This window comes from Athene cunicularia (assembly GCF_003259725.1).
Source record: "Athene cunicularia isolate RWA chromosome 3 unlocalized genomic scaffold, athCun1 chr3_part1, whole genome shotgun sequence".
Taxonomy (NCBI): domain Eukaryota; kingdom Metazoa; phylum Chordata; class Aves; order Strigiformes; family Strigidae; genus Athene; species Athene cunicularia.
The window spans coordinates 101,216,119-101,229,203 of NW_020799097.1; the positions used below are offsets into that span (position 1 = coordinate 101,216,119).

General features: G+C 39.3%; 1 protein-coding gene across 1 annotated transcript in view; it reads left to right on the forward strand.

Moving 5' to 3' along the window:
- The window catches only part of PROX1 (prospero homeobox 1), a 47,710-nt gene extending 44,032 nt beyond the window's left edge, over window positions 1-3,678 (forward strand). Inside the window, exon 6 of the mRNA XM_026845840.1 lies at window positions 2,194-3,678. The gene's annotated coding sequence lies outside the window, so the exon portion shown is untranslated. The remainder of the gene's footprint in view (window positions 1-2,193) is intronic.
- The last annotated feature ends 9,407 nt before the right edge of the window (window positions 3,679-13,085 follow it).

Consider the following 13,085-nt stretch of genomic DNA (forward strand, 5'->3'; position numbering starts at 1 on the left):
TTTTTCTTTTTCTTTTTCTTTTTCTTTTTCTTTTTCTTTTTCTTTTTCTTTTTCTTTTTCTTTTTCTTTTTCTTTTTCATTTTCTTTTTCTTTTTCTTTTTTTTCTTTTTCTTTTTCTTTTCCTTTTTCTTTTTCTTTTTTCATTTAATTTATTTTCCTTTTGTTTCTTCTGTTTTCTTTCATTTTCCTTGTAACTTTTTTTTTTTTTTGTGCATGATTTGTTAAACATTACACTTCATAAAGATGTAACTCCAATGCATTCTGAGTAAGAAAGGATGAAAATTGTGTTCATGCACTTTTTTTATTTATGGGAAGAAGTGGCATAAAAAAGCTCAAGTTTTAATACAGTAAATTCATCATTGGCATACCATCAGATACAAAATATAACACTGCATTGTCACCTTGGACATAAGAAAGCAAAGCCATACTTTAGTCATACTATGTGGACATACTACTAGCTACCATCTCAATCTGTAATTTTACCGTTGCTTTTATTATGTTTATTATTATTATTATTATTATTAATATTATTATTATTTGGCTGCAATGTGATTCACGTAATCTAAATAAGTGAAATTGTGTACTCAACACTTGATGTTGTTGCATTTATTTATTTATTTATAAGTAGCATAATCTCAATAGTAAATGAGGCATAGGAATTAAGAGTAGAAATTTCATCTTAAAAGCAAAATAAAAACCTCCTTGGTCTGAAGACGGAATAAATGATAATTTGATCGTTTCAGTTCTGTGATTTTTCTGCATTTTATAGCCATATTGCCTTTGTGCCTCCCAATACACCTAGGTTTATAAATACATGGCATAGCTCCTACTAAATTGTTAAGTAGAAAGCAGTTTCTTTCAAATGATCTCAATGTTATTTCACTAAAAATGGCTAAAAGGCAGGAGGCTACTTTTATTGTAATGAAAAGTTTACATAGGGAAAGAATTTCAGAATCCATGTAGAAACCCCATGTTGCCATTCATTTAATGCAAATCCAGATTTATTTCTGCATATAAACTTGAGGTTATAGTCTGTGCCTAGACCTTAAATGCACCAGCGGAAGGATAAAAAAAATCCTTCAAAATACCAGTTTTTCCCCCACAAGTACAATTGTTCTTGTGCCTTCTGTGGCTTACAATTTTCATCTTTTAAACTTTATTTTTCAATTACTACAGCTGCAATAAACACTGATTTTTTTTTTTCTTTCCGGCTGTTTGACATAATGTTAATAGCTATGCATATTTTGTGTCTTTTTAAAAATTAAAAAAAAAAAAAAAACAAAGCAGGAGAATACGTTTTTGAAGAAGAGAATTTTTAGAACAGTTTGATAACGCAAATTATTTTTTCTCAATTGTTTGAGCAGCATTCAAGTTTTGAAAATTCTTGTAGAAGCCAATTTTTTGTAACTGTGGTGCAAATCTTGTGTTTTCTTAGCCTGATGAAAAGTAGTATAGAAGCAATATTTCATACGTGACATACGTGCATATACATATATACATATGTAGTCACACAGGGACAAAATGTGTGTATGTATGTATGTATGTATGTATATATACACAGAAACACACACACACAGAGAATACGCGTATGAAGTGAAAAGCTTACCTTTTTCCTATCTAGATTAAGAACCTATTTTAGACATTTGTTATGTTTTGTGAAAAGAATGTTCTATTTGAAACTACAAAACATTTAATTCTTACTGTATCTCTGGTTGTTTAATGGGAACGTTTCACATTTAATGGTAAACACGTGGAAGATGTTAGAATGTAGTAATTATTTAAGAAAGTGTTCACCCATGTATTCCTGAGGTTTGCTTTGTGCCTCTGAGTATTATTTAATTAAAGTGTTTTAAGTTTGCAGAATCTTTGTTACTGTACCAGGTATGTGGGTGAACATTGAAAATCGAGGGGAACTTTTATAAAGCAATGTAAATATTCAACCTTATGGCTGTTCTTGCATAAAGACATAAGATTTTAATAACTACATTCTGAAAACATCTGTTGGATTTATAAGAAACACTACAGTAACTGTATAGATAGTTGAAAGCATTCTTGAAAATCCAGCTCTACTTTTAAAAGTTAAGTCTCTTTCATCAGATGTCAAGGGAATGGGTAATAACAGTTTCTGTAAAATTGCAGAATTTTTTTCTATGTATATGAAGTCAGTTAATAGAAAAATGTTTTTTTCCACAGGTTAATATTAATTAAGAAATAAAGGTGAAGATTTTGTGGCTTTAAAGATAGGATTTTCACCAGCAGCATTGAAAGATTATACATATATATATATACAGAAAGATATATATATATATATATATAAAAAATGGAAAGTGGTTTACAAAACCCCCAAAATGAGCACTGTACATGAGAAGTGAAAGCAAAAACTATATTTGCCATGTGTATTATATAGCAATCATTGGTGTTAATAGTGCAAATGTTTCCTTCTGGTACCAACTATGTGTTTGAAAATTCCAATACGCATTGTTTTCAAAAAGCTCCCCTTAAGGAATGTAACTGGTTTATATGAGTAAGCAGTTACTGTATTGCACTTAAATGTTCTGTTGAAGGAAATGCAATTTTGTTTTCTGTAGAACTGTTGGTTGTAAACCATCTATAAACTGAAGCTAAAAATGCTCATATTTAGAGCTGGGATGAAAACTGGTATTTAACCTTTGTATCTTCTTAGGAATATCCTTTTTAGTGTATGAAAGGTGGTGGCACTATGACTTTATTTAGTCTTTTCATCTGAGCCACAGTCACCTCTCTCCCGAAGCAGCCACCTTCCAAATGCACAAATATACTGGGATATGTAGAAACAAATCTAGAAGAAACATTTTTCTCTAAAATCCATCCTTTCTGCATTAATTGTACCACTCGAGTGAGATATTAGACAAACACAATAACCATCTCATTACCATATAACGTGTAAGAGTCAGAAACTAAAAAAGAAGGAAGAAAAAAAGCCTCTTTAGGTTGGTTTTAATGCTGCCCAGAAGAGTCAAAGGTTAAGGTTTAAACTGATATTGTCCCAGCCATTACTCATGTGTATATAGTTACAAAAGTGACAAAACACTGCCTTTATATTATTTAGCAATATGTTGTAAATAGCATTATTAAGCTCTTTTTTTGTAATAAAGACCCTTTAATTTGAAGATAGTACAATAACTGAACTGATAAAGTCAATTTTTGATTTTTTTTATTTTATTTTTTAGCTAGAGGCAATTTCAACTGTGGATTTTTTTGTTGTTGTCTATTGTTCTGAAGACTTTGCATAATTTATTGGTTTAATTTATCCTAATTTATTTGATGAAGGTGTACAATTTTGTATTACCAAGGATGTACTGTAATATTAATTGATGACAAGATAAAAAAATAAGACTCCCCTGTCCGTTTGGAAAAAAAGGTGCAGTAGACAATTGATTGAAAAAAGTTACAATTCTAGCTTGGCAGCTACTAAATTTAAGATCAACACAGGAAAAATGTTTTTTTTTGGGGGGGGGTGGATTTTATTTTGTGTGTTTAAAGCTTTTGTATACTCTCCAGACTTTTACCTTTTTGCTTTGTACCACTTAAAGGATACAGTAGTTCAATTGCCTTGTGTGCCTTCCATCTTCTCTAAACTGAATGTATGTGCAGTATATATGCAAGCTTGTGCAAAATAAAATATAAATTACAAGCTCATTGCCATTGTTTATATTTATTTCCAAAAGTTTATGTTGCCCCATATCAAGAGGTGAACCACTGAATCTTTCTGCTGCAGCCAGGCTTTGCCTAACACTGTAGTCCTCTGAAGGTTTTCTTTTCCCCTTAGTTCAAATTATTTATTAATGAAACTGCCAGCCCTCTTGCAAAATGGACATAATGATTTATCTAATCCGGTGTCCTACCTCCAGCACCGGTTAAGATAATGAATGTTATTTTGCAACAGTCTATCAGACAAGGAATAACTCCCTGCAAGACACATGTTATGTCTGAGGCATAGACAGCCCTTTAAATTAAATGTAGCCAACCTGAGCTAGAAAATACTTTTATTTATGATGTTTAATCATTTCCTGGATATACGTGCCACGCTGGTGTCCTGCAACAGGGAGTTCCACAAGTCAGGTGAACGTAGAATAATGCTTGTTTTGATATATTTCACATTTGTTCCTGTTATCAGTTTGCCCTTGTTAGTGGTAATAATCTATCACTATTTCTTGGATCACTTCCTTTTCAAGCTCTATAATCATTAGCATTATATATAACTAATGCAACTAATCTGTTCTTACACATTTCCTCAAAATGCAGGACTCATTTGTTCATTGTTTTTCTCTCATCCTTGCCTGTTTCTGCTGTTGCATGTGTATCTTAAAATTTTGAGGTTGAGTGAAACTTTGATTTACATTATTGTCTGCATTTCAGATATGAATGGTCTCTTTTTGGCTTAGAATTGGTGCAGATGGCAGTAAGATGGTAGCTTATTTGGATCACAAAATCGTGCAAGAATTTTCTGATTTTGAAGAAGGAGCATGTTAAAAATATGTTTTCATCTGAGGTCATTTATTTTCAGAATCTTCTCTGATTCAGCCTCAAGACACGGTAGAGCTGAGCTGGAGCCTGAATCCAGCTTTAGCTACACTGTAACAACTAAATAAATATTTCATATCTGCAACAGCAATTAAAACTCCATGTCTTTTTATACAACTGGAGTTGCATTTGCTGGGCCACATCAACACCAGGTGTAAAGGAGGTCTGTGGGAAGGTCATTAAGTTATATCTATGTTCTTCAATAATCATTTAGGTGTAAGTTCTCTGTTTTTACTGGAAACAAATTGCCTCTCCTATTTCACCTCTATTCAAATTACCAAACCAACATACTAGAAGCATTTTCAGGTCAAAATATCTGACATTCAGGTCATTTCTCAAGGAACTGGCTGCACCACAGCACTTACTAATTGTCCATGTATTCAGGAGGCTGCTGAGACCATGGCATAGTGCACATGGCAGACTGTAGTGTCTGAAATGAGGAGTGTGTCAAGGTCCCTGGCTCAGCCACTGCAGGAAGCCTCCAGCCTTGAGGAGGTCCTCTGCCAATCTTAGTTCAGAGCAAGCACTGGCATCCCAGGAGGAAGCTGCTGGGAAACCATGAAAATGCTTTCCTTGTCAGAGGGAAGACAAAGAGAGGGTGAGGAGACTAAAACCAAGCAGCTGGTTAAGCACATCCTAGTGAAGGGTTACAGAGGCAGCTACAGATTACATGGGAGGGCTCATTATTGTGTTGACTTATCAAGACAACTAGATGAAGGAGAGGGAGATCAGCCTAAGGTGCCTGGTTACTGGACCAAAGGATATAAACTGCAAAGGTAATTGCTAGTTCTCTCTGTCCCCTGATCAGTTTTTCTCTCAAATATACTAGTTCTATGAAATACAAGACACTATTTGCCATTTTACATGGAAAGCACACGGATCTCTAAATAAGAAATCCTAGCTATTGGCATCTCAGAATACTGCAGGAGTTCAGAGCTAGACTGGAACTTGGCAAGTAGTCTCTGTCATTGCAGAGGGCCAAATCAACTTTCCCAGGCTTCGAGCACCCTGAAATCATCCAAATTCTACAGATCTGGCCATCTGTGCTTGGAAATCCTCAGTTCCCCTAATACCTGGAATTTTTACAATAAGGAAGATACTATGTTCTGGCTTAAAAATCATAAGGAAGACATGCATCATCCCTGACCAAGGCAAATAGAGCAATTTTATGTCGCTGAGACAATCACGAGGAACTGGGGTCTTTCACACATCACATTTCTGAGAAGCCAAAATGTAGAAGACTGCATTTTGTGATTTGAGAGCCTGAAAGAGTTAATCGCTCTCGTTTTCTTGGTCTGTACCCTTATTTATGCCCAGTCTAGGTTGTGCCAACACAATTTCTATGGAGATGATCCCTTCTGATCCAGTCTTCCCTCTTTGTTAGGAGGGAAAGGGAACTGACGGGTGAGTTGCAGCATACAACTGACTGCATTTAGGAAATAATGGCAAACAAGTCCGTTGCTCTTTGCAATGGGTTACAGTGTTTCCCCAAACAGACTCATCTGATTCAGTTTAAAAATATGGCATGGCATTTATTTTAAGAACACAATACAGAAAATAAATTAAATTTTTGCTAAAGCTTTTTGCTGAATGGGGATGGAGGGCGCCTGTGGTGGTGGCAGAATTGCTAGATAAAAAGGGATGGGGGGTGGGAAGGTTGTTTCCCTGTATGGTCCAAGTCTCTGACCCTCCGGGTGCATTGCAAGGCCTGTTTTCCCAGATTTTCAGTGGGCAGCGACATTTGTAGAAGCTGCCTATTAAAGCCTGATCAATTGCTAAGTGCAGAAAATCCATCGTTTGCTACAATGCTCATTTTCCTGTACAGCTTATTCGTATCACTAACATACCTGTACCTCAAAGAGGTGAAAGAGGTATCTTTTATTTACATAATAATTTTTTTTTAGACACTCGAATTCTTGTTGGATTTGGTTAGCCTGGCTCTTTACAGAGCTGCAGAGCAGAGTGAAACACGGACTCTCATGCAGAGAAAAGACACCCCCCCCCACCTCGATCTGCCCAGAGTCTGGGAGGCTGTGATTGCATTTTCATGAATAAATCCTAGGCGAGTGAATGGTGGTACTTTCCCATTTATTTGGGAATCAGTGTGAAAAAACAAACAAACAAACAAGCTCTTTGCTTCACAACAAAACACATGAAAATGAACTGCTGTTTGTGCTCAAAGGCAGTTAATTGCATGCACAGTTTAATTTTATTCTTTAAAATTAGACTTAAGGTTGAGTCTAGCTAGGCAAAGGAAAGAAAAAATGGCACTGATAGCTAAAGAAATACTACCGGCTCCAATGTAAATATGTTTGCAGTTTGCAAGAGACCTGCCAGTCAAGCAGCTGTGGGAGGTAACAGGGGAGAACGCATGAGAGGAAAAAGTCTTGTGGCAACAGTGGCCAGTTTCATTATGGCCACTGCCAGACTGTGAAACAACTCTGGGGGCTTGAAATCCTATTGCCTATTAAAACTGGGCATGACAGCTCTTTTTTATGCTTCACCAACCAGAGATGGAACTGTGTCCTAGGGGAAATAAGGAAAAATATTTATTACAAGTGTTTAACACCTTTTAGTACAAAACAACCCTAATATGCAGCACTCAAGGATAATTCATGCCAGCACATGTAAAACCAAGGGGAATCGCTTATCAGCTCAATAATTTGGTCAGAGCTTTTAAAGGAAGAGATGATACTCCAGTCAGCCCAGATTTCTCTGAAGTGGAGGCACTTCAGATTTTTTTTTTTTATATTATTTTTACAATTTCTCATTAATCAACCCAAGGGTCTGATAACACATCCATCCCAGGGTCAGTATGGCTGCCTGACTTGGGCCGGAGATTGGCCATTCAGACTGGAGACTTGCACGCCCCCATGCACAGCAATAGTTGGCATATTTAAGAAAGCTGTGGAACAGTTAGGGGTAGATCTCAAACAGCCCACAAGGTTTAAACTGTTTTAAAGGCTTATTTGAAAAATGTGCACCCTGAGCTCACCTCACATTGCAAATAGCCTGGAAGTAGAAGGACACTCCAGTCAAGGGGTGTATTCAAATCTTTCCTAACAAAATGTGCTTGTTTAGAAGCAGCAGAATGTAAAAATAAATTCACCGCTTTCTGACACGAATGTACACGTTACAACTTTCCAACTTTTGGTAAAACCTAGACATCAGGTGAGGAGCTCCACCACGCACTGAGTGCCAGAGGAAAAAACCTTGGGCGCTTTCAAAAGGCTGAGCTCAAACTCTTCACGCCACCAGCTGCGTGGCCCCATTTTATAGGTAGTGAAACGGAGGCGCGAGACAGTGGCACCTCCTCCCTAAGCCCCCCAGCCTGCCTGCTGCAGAGGCAGGAATCGCGCCCGCTCCTCCAGCCCTCCTCAGCCCAGGTGCCGGACTGCTGCCAGCCCTCTGTGTTACTCATTAACACTCACCGTTACTCGTTAACAGCCCCAGCAAGGGCTTCCTGTGCAGCCCTCGCAAAGCCCCCAGTTTATATTGCACAATACACATGTTGCTCCCATTCCTGTTTTATTTCCTAGCAGAAACCTTGCTTTCTGGCATCCTTTTGCATCCTTGCAACTGACCAGATTTGATATTTTAAAATACTGTTTACCCGGCCATTTGCTTTTGCAGAATGTGGGGGGAACCACAGAGAAATTGGAAAAGTCCACCCATGGCAAGGATTTTCCCCTGCCCGTGAGCCAGGTCACTCCCTCCTCGGTGCTGGTGCACACCGTTGGGAAGGGCCTGCTGCTTAAATGGTGTTTCTGCCCTTCCAGAAATTTCCAGAGTATTCAGCAGACACTCACCAGGGCCACGGCTGGTGCAGGGCAGCAGGGGCTGTGCTGGGAAAAGAGCAGTTCAGGGGGTGCCATGGTGGGTCAAGGGGGCAAACCTGGCTCTGCCAGGAATGACCCTACGCAAAGGGCTGGGCAGGTGGGCACTACCCAAGGCCACATAAGCTGCTCCTCACTCTGGACAAAGCTACTGGGGTCCGCAGCCAATGTACCAAATAGGGTCTGGGGGGTGCCTGAGGACAGCAGTGGCAGCAGAGGTCTGGACTCCCCACTGCAGCTGGAAACTTTCCCAGCAGTGGCATGAAGGCAGTTCCCAGTGGCAGGCACCCCTGCCCTTCATCCAACTCCCTCCTGGTACTTCCACATTCCAGCACCATTCTCATGTCTCCTTGGAGGAGGGAAGTAGAAAGGGGGTGACTCTGGTTTTGATGAGGTAAACGTGGCAGTAACCCCAGCAAAATAGGCACATACGTCGTCCCCAGAGAAAGACCTGTACAACTGCCCTGTGAGTCTGGATATAGTGTTGTGTCACTTGCAAAATTCAGGATTTGTCCAAAACGTGGTACTCTTCCTTTTATTTTATGTAGATTTTATCAGTAATATATAATAATAATTATTGTTATTATTAACCTGAAGGAACCTTGTTCTTCTGTAAATATAAATGAAGTGCGTTCATCCTTAATCTGATTTCAAATGACCTGAAAAGATGCTCAAAAAAGTGCAAGATAGCTATACAACAGGGGAGAAAATGGCAGGGGGGCGGGGGTGAGGGGGGGCAGTGAGGGTGTTGACTGCAAAAGAAAGAAAATTATCCCAATTCTAGCACTGCTGGAAAAACGTGAAAGTTATTGCTGCACAAAGAACCTCTTGAACTGCTCTGCCTTCCAAAATTTCTACTGCACTCTCTGCAGTTACTTGTGTATGGCAGAAGCAGCATCTTTGTATTATATGAACAGTCTGCTTCATAATCAAATACCATCTGTCGCTACATCTGAACTTGTTTTCAACATCTGTGCGTTCTGGTCTTAACAAAGCTTTAAAAACTAATTCAAAAACTTTCACAGATCACTGACTAAATATGTACATTTACCATCTTTCATATTGGTTTAAAATATTTCTTCTATAGCTGCATCCCCTTGGCTGGGAATAGTTAAGATGTATACACTGAGTTGCTTTATTAAGCTTATTTTCTAATGGCCTTGGGTAGCCAAGTGCAAAAGAGGGACACTTGCTCAGGCACCGAGAGGACCCATCATATTCTTTCTTGGTGCCAATACAGTCCCTTTCTGCCAATGAGAAACCTGAAAGTTGATCAGCTACCATACCCCAATTACTCAAAATGACACTACAGATAAAACTGCAACCAAGGGGAGAATCAACTGTATGGCTTATATGCTGCTAAAGTGTGTCTGAACAAATGGTGAAGTAAAATCATGAGAGCCCTCAGGAGGATAAGTACGTTGTTACTTTGCACATGCTTCAGAAATGTGAAGTACATCTTTACAGAACTTTTGGCCAACCCCCTGGCAGATGTTGACCAGTTTTGCTTATGTATACATCAGTTGCAGAACACTAAAACAGAGATTGGAAATTTTAATTTAGTCAAGGCAGTTGGGCTAAAATGATGGCTTTTGTTGAAACCATTAAATAGAGCTGCCTAATGAAGTACAGTACAGCACTGGCAAACCGAGCCCTGATGAGATGCAGCAGCTTCCAAACTGCAGCCCTGCAAAGGGGAAGAAGGAAGCTTGCAAGTCTTTAACTAAAGTGGAATGGCGACAGCCCTTGTAAAGCTGCGTTTGATTTTGTGTTTGAGGGCAGATGCACTTGTACATTATCGCCCTGACATTTTAACCATTAGTTGGAAATGTGCCGTTGCACATCCTGCCATATATTTCTCAATCCTATTTGTTAGAAAGTGAGCTAATAGACAGTGTGATGAAGTGATCATAAATTCACTTTCAAAGGGCATTTGGGTTCAGAGCCTAAAGATTGAATATGGCAAATTCTTAGGCACAGGGAAGAAGGTGGGGGCCAGGAGGGTCATTCTCACTGATGGGTTCAGTGATTGATTCCACTACAGAACTATATTTGCCCTTTACTTGGCTGTTTAACACAGAATAGCTATAATAGGTTCCCGATCCATTATTCCTCTTTCTCCAAGGGTCACGATGAAGTTGAAAGAAAATATAACCTTGGCTGTGATAAAATAAACTTTAACATTATCAGGTGTTTGGAAATTGGAAGGTGTCTGATTGCTTCATATAGGATACACACAAACACACACACACACAAAGGGTTATAATATAATCCTCCGTGCCGCTTCTGACAAATGGTTATTACCATTCAGTATTGGTTTTTTGCTCATGCAATAATATGGTGTCATGCAAGTCCACACAGCCTTGAAATTCTTCTTATTATACATAGCTGTCCCAAAAATCACATGCAGTATGCTGCTTTTTTGACAGTGACTACCAGCATTTTTTAAAGATAGGTGGCTTAGAACAAAATTTGCTTTGAGTGAGCAAAAAATTATCTGAAATGCAAGATGAAGATGAGTGTTTTAGCACAAGTCAACCCCCAAATATTATCAATAATTAGGAGAGACATGTTTCATCTCACTATTTTATGTGTTATATAGTGCCACTGTAGTTAAGTGTTTGTCAACATTTCCCTTGTAAATCCTGGTTTTCCAGAGGCTTGCTATAACTTGCCAATTTGAAATCACACTGGGCTAACACTCACTATACACATTGTCGGCCCAGATGCAAATTTCTGTTGTTGTTATTACCAAAAATGAAATCAAGTGAAGCTGCTGGTTTTCAGTTGATGGCAAAAGATAATGGTTTGGAGGTGGGGGGTGGTGGTGCTTTTTTTGTCTGTTGCTCCTGGTTGGGATTTTGTTGTTGCAATGGTCTGATTCAAATGGGTTTGTTTTGAAAGGGTGGTGAAAGGAAGTTAGGGTATGGATATTTGTATACACCCCAAAATACAAGCATCACATAGAGGGCTCAAGGAGAGAAGAGGGCAGTGTTCTGATCTGGTACAACTTGCTCACAGTCAGGCATATGATATTCAGGGGTACACCTACTGGCCTCTATCCCAAGCTTTGGTTCTGCATCATAAATGCCTTAACATGCTAATAAAGGTCCATTCAGCAGTCGAATTCTGCAAGAAAACATAATATTTGTTGACTCAGCTGGAGCAACTCCTGCAAAGCACAGCAGCAAACTCTGGACTCCTCCCCCCAGCCTTTGGGATCAACCTTTCAGGTTCCTGCAGGACCTCATAAACTCCACTGGCTGAACCATGAAGAAGAGCCCAAACTTCCCCCTTCAACACCCCCAAAACCTGCACCAACCCACAGCAGGCACAGGAGAACACAGGATTGAAGTCCCAAACATCTTCTGCTTGACAACAGAAGGAGGGGCGCCTCCTCCTGCCAGTCCTTGCTGGATCCAGCAGAACTCAGGCCCTGGGCAAAGAGGAAGAAGAAGAGGAGAGAGAGATTCAGTAGGCACCACAGACTGGCTCTCGGAGACGTGGGGCAGAGAGCTCAGCCAGCTGAGCAGGAAGACCTGCTCTCCTCCGTGTATAGAGTTGGGGCCATGCAGGTGAGAAACGCTTGCTGAATTCGCAGGACTTTCTGGTTTATTTGGTTTTCTCTTCACTTTTAATTAACTAAAATTTCTTTTCAAACATAAAAAAACCCCAGTCCTGAAGCATTGCTCTCCCTTTACTGATTAAGTCTTTTACTTTTTAACAACCCCTTGGTTTTGTTAACTGCAGAAGGCTGTACTGAGATGCTCTCAGCTGCTTTTCTCTGAGGATGTAGCACTCCATTCCTGCAAGGCACAGGCATGTAAATTCAGACTAAAAGCATATTTACACCAGTGTAGTGCAGCAGTATATCATAGGAGTAAGTGGAGAAATAGGCCTAAGCCCAAAGGATTGCATCGAGAAACACTTCTAGAGGTTTACAAACCTAGAGGGTTTTCTGCAAGTAGAGAAATGGGGAGTCCCTTGTGAACATCTGTTACCAGCTCTAGAGAGGGTAAAAGGTGGTGGTACCACACTCCAGCTGCCTGGAGAAAGACAAATTAGAGAGTATGTTCATACCATTTAGCAGATATCCACAGGTTTTGTAATACTTTTAAATCAGACCCTCAGCTGATGTGATTTGCAGTGCTGTCAGTTGTGGGGTTTATCTCACTACTGTTGGAGGTGTTGGGGTATGGCTTGGGATATTTTTGGTGCTCTGCACTGAAAGACCAAGGTCAGCAGAAGAGACTGACATTAGTAGTGTTATGTCAATTTCTATCAAGTGAGGTTTCAGTCTGCTTATAGTAGCAGCAGGTTAATTTTATAAGCCTTGCTCATGTACCTGCCTCCAAGGTCTGCAGCAATCAGAGCTACCCCATACACCAGTTTAGCCCAGAAACAAGGTCCATATTAGTCAGACTGTTTTCCCCACCTGGAAAAATACTTCAGTAGATTCCACTTGAAAACAAAGGGCAATTCACTGTCTACTTAGAGTTAAGCTAGAATGCCACTTTTTTCTATAACCAAGTCCCAAATTTCCATATACTGATGCATTCCAACACAAAATTCAAGCTTCAAGATCAGAGGACCCCAGTTAAATGTCAAGATTTTTCCACACAAATGAGAAACTGGATTTGCCCTCTATGTAAGACATACAGCAGATAAAACCAATAATACCTTATC